The 10041-nt window shown below is 35.7% G+C and overlaps 1 non-coding gene across 1 annotated transcript; it reads right to left on the bottom strand.

Moving 5' to 3' along the window:
• Positions 1–4321: 4321 nt before the first annotated feature.
• LOC114897717 lies at positions 4322–4442 on the bottom strand. Its single transcript, XR_003794245.1, has one exon. It is a non-coding gene; the product is annotated as a small nucleolar RNA SNORD22 (small nucleolar RNA).
• Between the last annotated feature and the right edge of the window lie 5599 nt (positions 4443–10041).

The following is a 10041-nucleotide window of genomic DNA, read 5'->3' as shown; positions in this document are numbered from 1 at the left end:
GGTAGGGTGGAGAATTTATTTTTGAAGTTAAAAGTTGTAATGATAGAAATCGAGAACGTTTTCTACCTAAAACAAACGTCTCCAAAGGTAACTACGATATAACTGTGTATATGCGATATAATGTTCTGTCCCAAACAAGAGCAACGTGAAGGCACTTCTCTACAGGAGGCATTTTTCTAGGCAGAGCCTTGCATGTCAGTGCAAATCAGGTCAAGTTCCCACCATAGTAGGAATTAACCTGCAGGAACCTTGCAGGCACAAGGACATTACAGACCAGTCCAGCGTGTGCGTATGCGTGCACTGCATTTCTGTATATTACCTCAAGTGGAGGGAAAACTGTTTCCTCTTCCACACCTCTCTAAGTCCGTGAATCAGCTGGGTTCTAGTAGCAATGATGAAAACATTTTTCTTTTCTTCAGAGTGAATGTAAGTCTTTTTTTTTTTTTTTTTATGAATGTAAGTCTTTTTAAAAAATATTTTCTTGAGGTAACTGTAAGTAATATCCTGGAAGATTCATTATAAGTCGACTTTCCACACATACTCTTCTGTCATTTTTTTCTTTAGAATTTTTCTTAGACAACACTGTAAATATTCATATGTCATAAATACATAGCAGTACAGTACAAAGACTGTAGTTACAGGGTTTTCTATGTTTGTAGAAGGAGAGATTATTATTAGAGGATGGGTCATGGGAGAAATGAGGGTAAAACAAACAAACAAAAGTCCCCTATTGGATGTTTGTTGGATCATTCATCGAATTAGCACAAGGACACACAAATGTGCTTAGTGCATCTGGATAAGTCAAAACATGTTTATTAATTTTCTATTGCTGCTGTAACATATTACCCCAAACTTAGTGACTTAACACAGCCTTATTAGCTTACATTTCAGGAGGTCAGCAATGCAAAATGGGTTTCACTGGGCTAAAATCAGGATGTCAGCCAGGCTGCGTTCCATCTGGAGGCTCTAGAGGAGAATTTATTTCCTTTTGCCTTTTCCAGCTTCTAGAGGCTGTGGCCTCATTCCTTGCCTTGTGGATCCTTTCCATCTTCAAAGGAAGCAGTGGCCAGTCATGTCTTTCTCATACCACAGTACTCTTAATCTCACTCTTCCTCCTCTGTCTTCCACATTTAAAGGGACCTTATGATTACATTAGGTCCAGTCAGATGATCCAGAGTAATTTCCACCTCTTAAGGTCAAGTTATTCACAAATTTATTCCATCTGCAAACTTAATCCCCCCTTGCCACGTAAAATAATGTATTCACAGGTTGCTGGAATTAGGACATTGACATCTTTCGGGAGCCATTATTCTACCTATTCTATCATTTCAGTAAAATTAGTGTCCTCTAAAATAGTCCTATCTATATATTAATTTCTGTGGTACCCATTTTAAGTTTAATAGTGTCAAGATTTTGGCTTAGACTTAGCCAGGCTGTGCGTGGATACATGTTTCATCTTCTTATCCTCCAGAACCAAAAATTCTCTTTGTGCTTTGGGAAAACTAAACTCCTATAAGTAAACACTGGAAACTCACTAACAGACAACAGATGCTTGGGAGACTCTTCAATGTTCTAGTTACATTTTCTGAGAAGCCATCAGGAGTCTCACATCAAAGAGCTTGGACATTAATCCCCTTTCTCCAGCTCCTGTTTCATCCCGCATTCCCATTGAAATCACCATTATTAAATGTCAGTTTGATCAAGCTATGTCTCATCCTAGTGTTGACCCTAGAATTTGCATAGATAACACAACTTTCAAACTTTCTGCCACACCCCTAAATTCCAGTCTACTATGCTATCTGTATTTCTTGAACATGTCATGTTTTTTTGAAGTTTTCTTTGATTTTGCAATTTTTAGGCCTGTTTCAGAGCTTACTGTTTTCCTATGAAGCACACTGGTGGTGCTTAATAAAAGAATACAATTTTCAAAGAACCACTTTACTCATTTATTTTTATAAAAGAGGAAATCAAATCTTTATGACTTTGCAAGTGTATTTAAACCCACTTTAATAATCAATAAAAACATGAAAATGTGAGCATCTTGGATGCTATTGGTCACCAACATGGTCAGAGCGCAAGTCTTTGAAAAAAGATAACGCTACCTGCTTCTTCCAGGATAAATATGATTTTCACTAGAGTTTTACAGGTATGCAAATATACTATGTACTACTGTATTTCACACTAAGATTCTTACTAAAGGCTATAGACCCCTAAAAAATGTTCTCAAATGAAAACCCTTCTTGCTTGTATTTCCCCTCTTTATCCTATGGTGGTAGTGGTCAGTCACCATTCTGAGACAGCATTGTTCAGATTGCTACTTAATGGAGAGCACTGAAATACATGATTGCAGAAATTATTCTTTCCATAATTTCACTGGGTCTTTTTCCTGAACAAAGTCTTTTGATTTAGAACTTTTGCTCTTACAATGATTCTGTGTATTTGCCTCAAGTTATATTCAAAAAGTAGTCACATCAGACCATTTGGAGGGCTTAAATAATATATATATATAGTCTCTTCTAACTTATGCTTTAAGTTTGACTTTTATGAACAGCAGAACTTAACAATTTACTTGTTTTGCCATAAAAGAAAAAAAAAGGCAACTGGAAAACAAACTTAACCAAATATTGGCTGAAATCATTATATCCTCTGAATCATTACTAAGCACCAATGGAATGGTGAAAGAGTCACAATTTGTTTATTGGGTTAAATGTTTGGCTTCATTTAATATACTTAGTATTGACACTCTTGGTATTAGTGTCAATTTGGGGGCTATGTAACTTAATTTTTTTTTTTTTTTGCGGTATGCGGGCCTCTCACTGCCGTGGCCTCTCCCGTTGCGGAGCACAGGCTCCGGACGCGCAGGCTCAGCGGCCATGGCTCACGGGCCCAGCCGCTCCGCGGCATGTGGGATCTTCCCGGACCGGGTCACGAACCCTCGTCCCCTGCATCGGCAGGCGGACTCTCAACCACTGCGCCACTAGGGAAGCCCCCTGTAACTTAATTTTTATGTTTCTTATTAAGGGATCTCCTACAAATTGTATATTTGGGACCGAATCTTTTTACTAACAGAAGGATACCAAGGCATGATTAATGATACATACCTTCTCCAGAGATTTTCTCTGGATCACAGCTCCTTTGGCCAGTTGTGTTTAATTTCCTGCCCAAAGTTGGATTATGGAATTAGCATTTTGAAAACAAACTTGTCTTTCTCAAGTAGAGTACTAACAAAATTGCTGGATGTGAGGTAGCCTTATTGATGTCTGTCCACACCAAGTGCTATATTGGGACTGTTTATTTCCTTCCTTCGGCTCTGAGTGAGAGTTGAGGTTACAGAAGAAATGCACACTCATGATCACCATGTGAAAAAGGAATTTTCCCCCAGAGGTTGATAAGAATCTGTTTTTCAATTTATATGTGTCATCATGACAATTACAGTGTAAACCGTTTCCTTTCCTGGTTGCAGGACTCAAGGGATAGACATGTCAGAAATCAATATAGAACAGAGAGTTATTGTCATCAATAATCCCCATGGAGAAATATCTTTAAGAGCCACACCAACCTGGCTCCCTCTTTGCGCAGAGCGTCCCCTGTGTGCCTGTGACTTTTCCTTCTAGGATTTTATTACTGCTTTCGTCTTTCTTACAATGTTACTCACAAATCATTATGCCTCTAACCTGAAGCTCTTCTCCTTTATACAATTTACACCAGTAGAGTGGTTTTATAATCATTTTTAGAACAATTTGTGTTATTAATTTCATTAGGAGATATAAAGATGATACTTACATTAACAACCAACTCTTGATTTTAGTATTTTTTAAAGCAAAAGTGAAAAATTTCTTGAAAATTCAGTTATTGTGTGTGACAAAGCAAATGAGTATTCGGCATTAATTTTCATACGGTATAGATAGGTTCAAACATTCAAAAACTTATTTTATGAAAGTATATCCAAATTAAACTGGAATAGTATCACACGTAACTGGATATCATAAAATTGTGAGATAAACTAGGAAAATGTACTCTTGTAGGTACTTGGGGAGGAGAGATACACTAATACTACACCATACTCCTTCAGTATGTTCTTTTTCTTTTTTTGAAAGTTAAAATAAAACTATATTTAGAAAGGCTGAAATGATTGTATGCTAATTTGAACAGGTAAGTTTTACAAGGAATGACTTGAAAATCCTCTTTTTGACAAAACATCCTCTAAGAGATGGATTCCATTATATGCGCCTTGTTCTTTCTCCAGACCTGGACAAGGATACATAACTGATTTTTCACAAAGTGATTCTTTCTTCCTTTCCTGTGTTTGGAGGTCCTTGCGCTCTCTCAGACAGTTCCTCTGAAACAAACTTGCCTCCCCTCCTCCAGCTAGCCCCAGCGGGTTCACCCAGGCTCTGGGACTAGGATGGGAGGTAAGATGTGTGACTGTTTCTTCACTGGGCTTTAACATACGTTCTTAACATTTAGTTATAAGCTAGTATATGTTACTATGCACATGCGTATATATGCACACACATACATGTATATGCACATTAAAGTCATTTTAATAAAGAGTTAATTTTCAGTAAAAAAATAAGTTAATTGAATAGTTACTATACTTCACATTTATCACTGATGTAACCCACATGGTTTCTTCATTAACAATCTGAAACAGCACAGTATGATATCTGGTGATAGCTACTGGGATTTCAACCATAAGCCTTGGAAGAAACTAATTCCATTACAATCCAGTCTTATGTCAACTCCGGCAAATATAACAGAAGCCTATAATAATCATGACTGATTTACCCAATTGCAAAAATAAAATCTCTACAAATATAATATGTACAGAACATGATTTCACATCTTTATCTTCACATTAAATGTATCCACAAAGACTTGAAGCATGTGGAGCTATATTTGAGTTGGAGCATTTACTGTTGTTTTTCTCTTGATAAATAATGTATATTTTAATTAATGCCTCTCAATATTCCTTATTTTCAAAAACCTAAACGTTTGTATAACTCTTTCTCAGGTTTCCCCAACTAAACAGACTAGATGTTTCTCACCCACATATTTATAACAACATACACACCCACATACACACATATACACTCACAATTCAAAATACTGGAGGTGTGGAGTATAACACATATTTGTATTTTCTGGATTCTCTATATTTATTTCCTCCTGTTAATTCAGAATTAAAACTTAATCATAATTTCAATGTAAATACTTGTTTATGAAAGTGAATCCTCATATAAGATTGTTAGAAGTATATCACATTTATTTACTCCCTACTTTAAGGAGAAAACTCAACTCATTTACTCATACTTGACTGAATTGATTTGACCTCTAGTGAAATCATTTCACTTGGCCACCATGAAGCATTATGACATCAAAATAAAGCATGTCATATGCATGACTCCTAACTGCTCTCTTAAAATGGTGATCCACTAGGCATACATATCAAGTGTTCTTCAAATGTTCCATTAAAATATATACAAAGATGCACAATATTGCATAACTAGTGTCAGCTAATAATAGCTAAGATTAATTGACTGTTACGTACTCTACTAAGTACTTACATGATTTTCTAGTATAAAAATTCATAGTTCAATGAGAGTGACAGTGGATAAACTGAAGATCATCAAGGTCAGATATTGACCCAGATTCATATAGCAAATATATGCAGAACCAAGTCTAGACTCCAAGTCTCCTTGATTCTAAATTTTGTGTCCTTTCCTATACCACAGTGCCTTTCTGAAGAGGTTAGCAAAGCCTATAGATTATATTTCTTTTTAACTGATAAAAAGGGAGTGAGGAGCACATTCTTGAATTAAACACCCATGTTCCGAAATTTTCTGTTTTATTAATTCCCATCTTCTAAACTTAATTTTAAGAAAACTTCACTTTATTGACAAGAAAAATTGCTACTATCATCCACATATAATGCTGACTGAACAAAGTCTTAATTGTAGATAAGAAACATAGAAAGAAATATTTCTATTTCTTTCAATGCCTGAAATTTTATTTTCAGTGCCTGAAATTCAAGCAGGGGAACAGCACACAAGAAACGTAGTTGGGAAATGAGTATTTTGGGATGTGTGTGTGGTTTTTAACACTGATGTGTAATGTATTGAAAGAAAAACTCTTAACTCGCTAGTTAAGTAAGGTAAGCCGACAGAGCAGGAAAATACAAAAATTCATCCAGAGCACCTGTGTGACACAGAAGTCTGTTAAGTGTCAGATTTAAAGTAAGGTGTAGTCCCATCCAAATGACTCTGAGGTTTTGTTCTAAGAAGGAGGAAGTAGCTGGCTTCGCAACAAGGGCTTTCAACCACCTTAAATATGCACCAAATGCTGGTACTGGATTGAGTCAAAAGAGCACAACTTTTAAAATGACCTTCTAATAGAATCAGAAAAACATAATAATATCTGCCTGGTTTCTTAAGAAAAAGATGCATATAGGAGTGGTTTCTATGAAATAATAGCTGAGAGCCAAAATAAAAGGGTGACATAGAGGCAAATATTAACTTAGAGATGACAGGAAACATAAACTGAGTTAGAAAAAAAATGCATTTATTTAGGGGTCATAAAGAACTATTATTGGATGGAGAAAAACAAATTTTTCTTTGGTTTTTTATAAAGAACCAATATCAGAAATTCAAAATATGGAGGAAATACATAGAGAAATCAGAGAGAGGAAGGATAGAGGTGATGGGGATGGGATAAAGGACAGAAAAGAGAGAGAGAAGAAAGAGAGGGAAGAAAGAAAATAGAGAACAAAGATGTAGTTAATCAAAAGTGTTCACCGGGCTTCCCTGGTGGCGCAGTGGTTGAGAGTCCGCCTGCCGATGCAGGGGACGCGGGTTCGTGCCCCAGTCCGGGAGGATCCCACATGCCGCGGAGTGGCTGGGCCTGTGAGCCATGGCCACTGAGCCTGCGCGTCCGGAGCCTGTGCTCCACAACGGGAGAGGCCACAGCAGTGAGAGGCCCACGTACCGCAAAAAAAAAAAAAAGAAAAAAGTGTTCACCAAATTTTAGACAGAATTAATGAAAAACACCATAATTATATATAGCAGAGTGTATGTAATGTCCAAGGTTCAAAAAGAAAGTAGCCTATAATTATTCTGTCATTACTAAAATAATTTTCACTCCTATTATGCTATCTGGGGTGGAAAGTATACTTACTTCTTTGGTCTTCTTCTGTAGGGGATTTTTATCAATGAGACAGGTTTTACCAATGGGACAAGCATTAGTCTTTAAGAAATTAATCAATACTCAGGATTCAAGAAGGGGATTTCATAGTAATAAAGGAGCAAAGTACAATGCCTGATATGATTATGATTTAAAAATAAAATACAGAAGGTAAACTATCATTTTTGGAAAATGAGTAATATTAAATTTTTTAATATTAAATTAATTCCATAAAACTGGATTACATTTATAAGAGTATAATGGGGAAGGCTGAAGATTATTGATGGACTAAAGTTAAACACTTTTCTTGCTTCAAATAAAGGATAAAAATAATCAGAACTTGTTTATTCCTTGGCATTGTTAGACTTTATTTAAGAATTTTATTGAACTATAATGAGAATGAATAGTGTACAAGAACAACAAACAGCCACAATAGAGAAAAAAGACATAGACCATTAAAGAAATAAACAATAGAAAATGATAGTAAGGAAGTGAAAATATCAGTTATAATAGTGAATTTAAATGGGCTAACTTCTCCAGTTAGAAGACACAGATTTTAAAGCTAGCTAAGGAAATCTAGCTGTCAGTGAGAAACAGAACAACAAAAAAACAGTAAATGACACTAGAATTTGTGTGGTAAAATAGCCAATAAATAAAATAATAAAGAAAGCAGATACAGATATATTTTTAGATTAAATAGAATTCAACTTGAAAGCATTTAATAGAGGAAAGGATTATACAGGCAAACTTATTTGACAAAGATAATAAAATGATTTCTTTATCTAAGTACACAGGCATGTATAATTTACAATAACCTCTTAGGTAGTCAAAGAAAATGTTAAGAAATAAATTCCACTAGGAAATTTTCATAGGTGAGGATATATTTTTTATAACCTGTAATTATCAATTTATATATAGAAAACATTAAAGTGGATACAAAGATCAATCAAAATCAAACTGCTGTGAAAATTTGTAAGACACTAAAATCATTAATCATCTTTCAAAAATTCATAGGACACTAAAGAGTAAAATATAAAATAAAGCCTTATTTCCTCTGTCTACCATCCCTTAAACCAAAAATAACCACTACACATAGTAAATATATGCCGCTCATTCTATTCATATTAAAATTTTATCATTTATTTATGTATGTGTGGATTTACTTATTTACGTTACCTTCTATTGTATTTAATTTTTTTAACATCTTTAGTTGAGTATAATTGCTTTACAATGTTCTGTTTCTGCTGTATAACAAAGTGAATCAGCTATAAGTATATTTATATCCCCATATTCCCTCCGTCCTGCATCTCCCGCCCACATCCCTATCCCACCCCTCTAGGTGGTCACAAAGCACTGAGCTGATCTCCCTGTGCTATGCAGCTGTTTCCCACTAGCTATCTGTTTTACATTTGGTAGTATATATATGTCAATGCCACTCACTCACTTCCTCCCAACTTATGCTTTCCCCTCCCCGCATCCTCAAGTCCATTCTCTATGTCTGCATCTTTATTCCTGTCCTGCCCCAAGATTCTTCAGAACTATTTTTGCTTTTTTTAGATTCCATATATATGCATTAGCATACGGTATTTGTTTTTCTCTTTCTGACTTACTTCACTCTGTATGACAGATTCTAGGTCCATCCACCTCACTACAAATAACTCAATTTCGTTTCTTTTGTTGACTGAGTAATATTCCATTGTATATATGTGCCACATCTTCTTTATCCATTCATCTGTTGAAGGACACTTAGGTTGCTTCCGTGTCCTGACTATTGTAAATAGTGCTGCAATGAACATCGTGGTACATGACTTTTTGAGTTATGGTTTTCTCAGGGTATTTGCCCAGTAATGGGACTGCTGGGTCATATGGTAGTTCTATTTTTAGTTTTTTAAGGAACCTCCACACTGTTCCCCATAGTGGCTATATCAATTTACATTCCCACAAACAGTGTAAGAGGGTTCCCTTTTCTCCACACACTCTCCAGCACTTATTGTTTGTAGATTTTTGATGATGGCCATTCTGACTGGTGTGAGGTGATACCTCATTGCAGTCTTGATTTGCATTTCTCTAATGATTAGTGATATTGAGCATCCCTTCATGTGTTTGTTGGCAATCTGTATACGTTCTTTGGAGAAATGTCTATTTAGGTCTTCTGCCCATTTATGGATTGGGTTGTTTGTTTTTTTGATATTGAGCTGCATGAGCTGCTTGTAAATTTTGGAGATTAATCCTTTGTCAGTTGCTTTCTTTGCAAATATTTTCTCCCATTCTGAGGGTTGTCTTTTCATCTTGTTTATGGTTTCCTTTGCTGTGCAAAAGCTTTTAAGTTTCATTAGGTCCCACTCGTTTATTTTTGTTTTTATTTCCATTTCTCTAGGAGGTGGGTCAAAAAGTATCTTGCTGTGATTTATGTCATAAAGGGTTCTGCCTATGTTTTCCTCTAAGAGTTTTAGAGTGTCTGGCCTTACATTTAGGTCGTTAATCCATTTTGAGTTTATTTTTGTGCATGGTGTTAGGGAGTGTTCTAATTTCATTCTTTTACATGTAGCTGTCCAGCTTTCCCAGCACCACTTATTGAAGAGGCTGTCTTTTCACCATTGTATATTTTTGCCTCCTTTATCACAGATAAGGTGACCGTAAGTGCATGGGTTTATCTCTGGGCTTTCTATCCTGTTCCATTGATCTATATTTCTGTTTCTGTGCCAGTACCATAGTGTCTTGATTGTTGTAGCTTTGTAGTATAGACTGAAGTCAGGGAGCCTGATTCCTCCAGCTCCGTTTTTCTTTCTCAAGTTCGCTTTGACTATTAGGGGTTTTTCGTGTTTCCATACAAATTGTGAATTTTTTTGTTCTAGTTCTGTG

The sequence above is a fragment of the Monodon monoceros genome, unplaced genomic scaffold (genome assembly GCF_005190385.1).
Source record: "Monodon monoceros isolate NGI ecotype Baffin Bay Population unplaced genomic scaffold, NGI_Narwhal_1 Super_Scaffold_17, whole genome shotgun sequence".
Classification (NCBI taxonomy): Eukaryota; Metazoa; Chordata; class Mammalia; order Artiodactyla; family Monodontidae; genus Monodon; species Monodon monoceros.
This window is presented reverse-complemented; position numbering and strand designations above follow the sequence as displayed.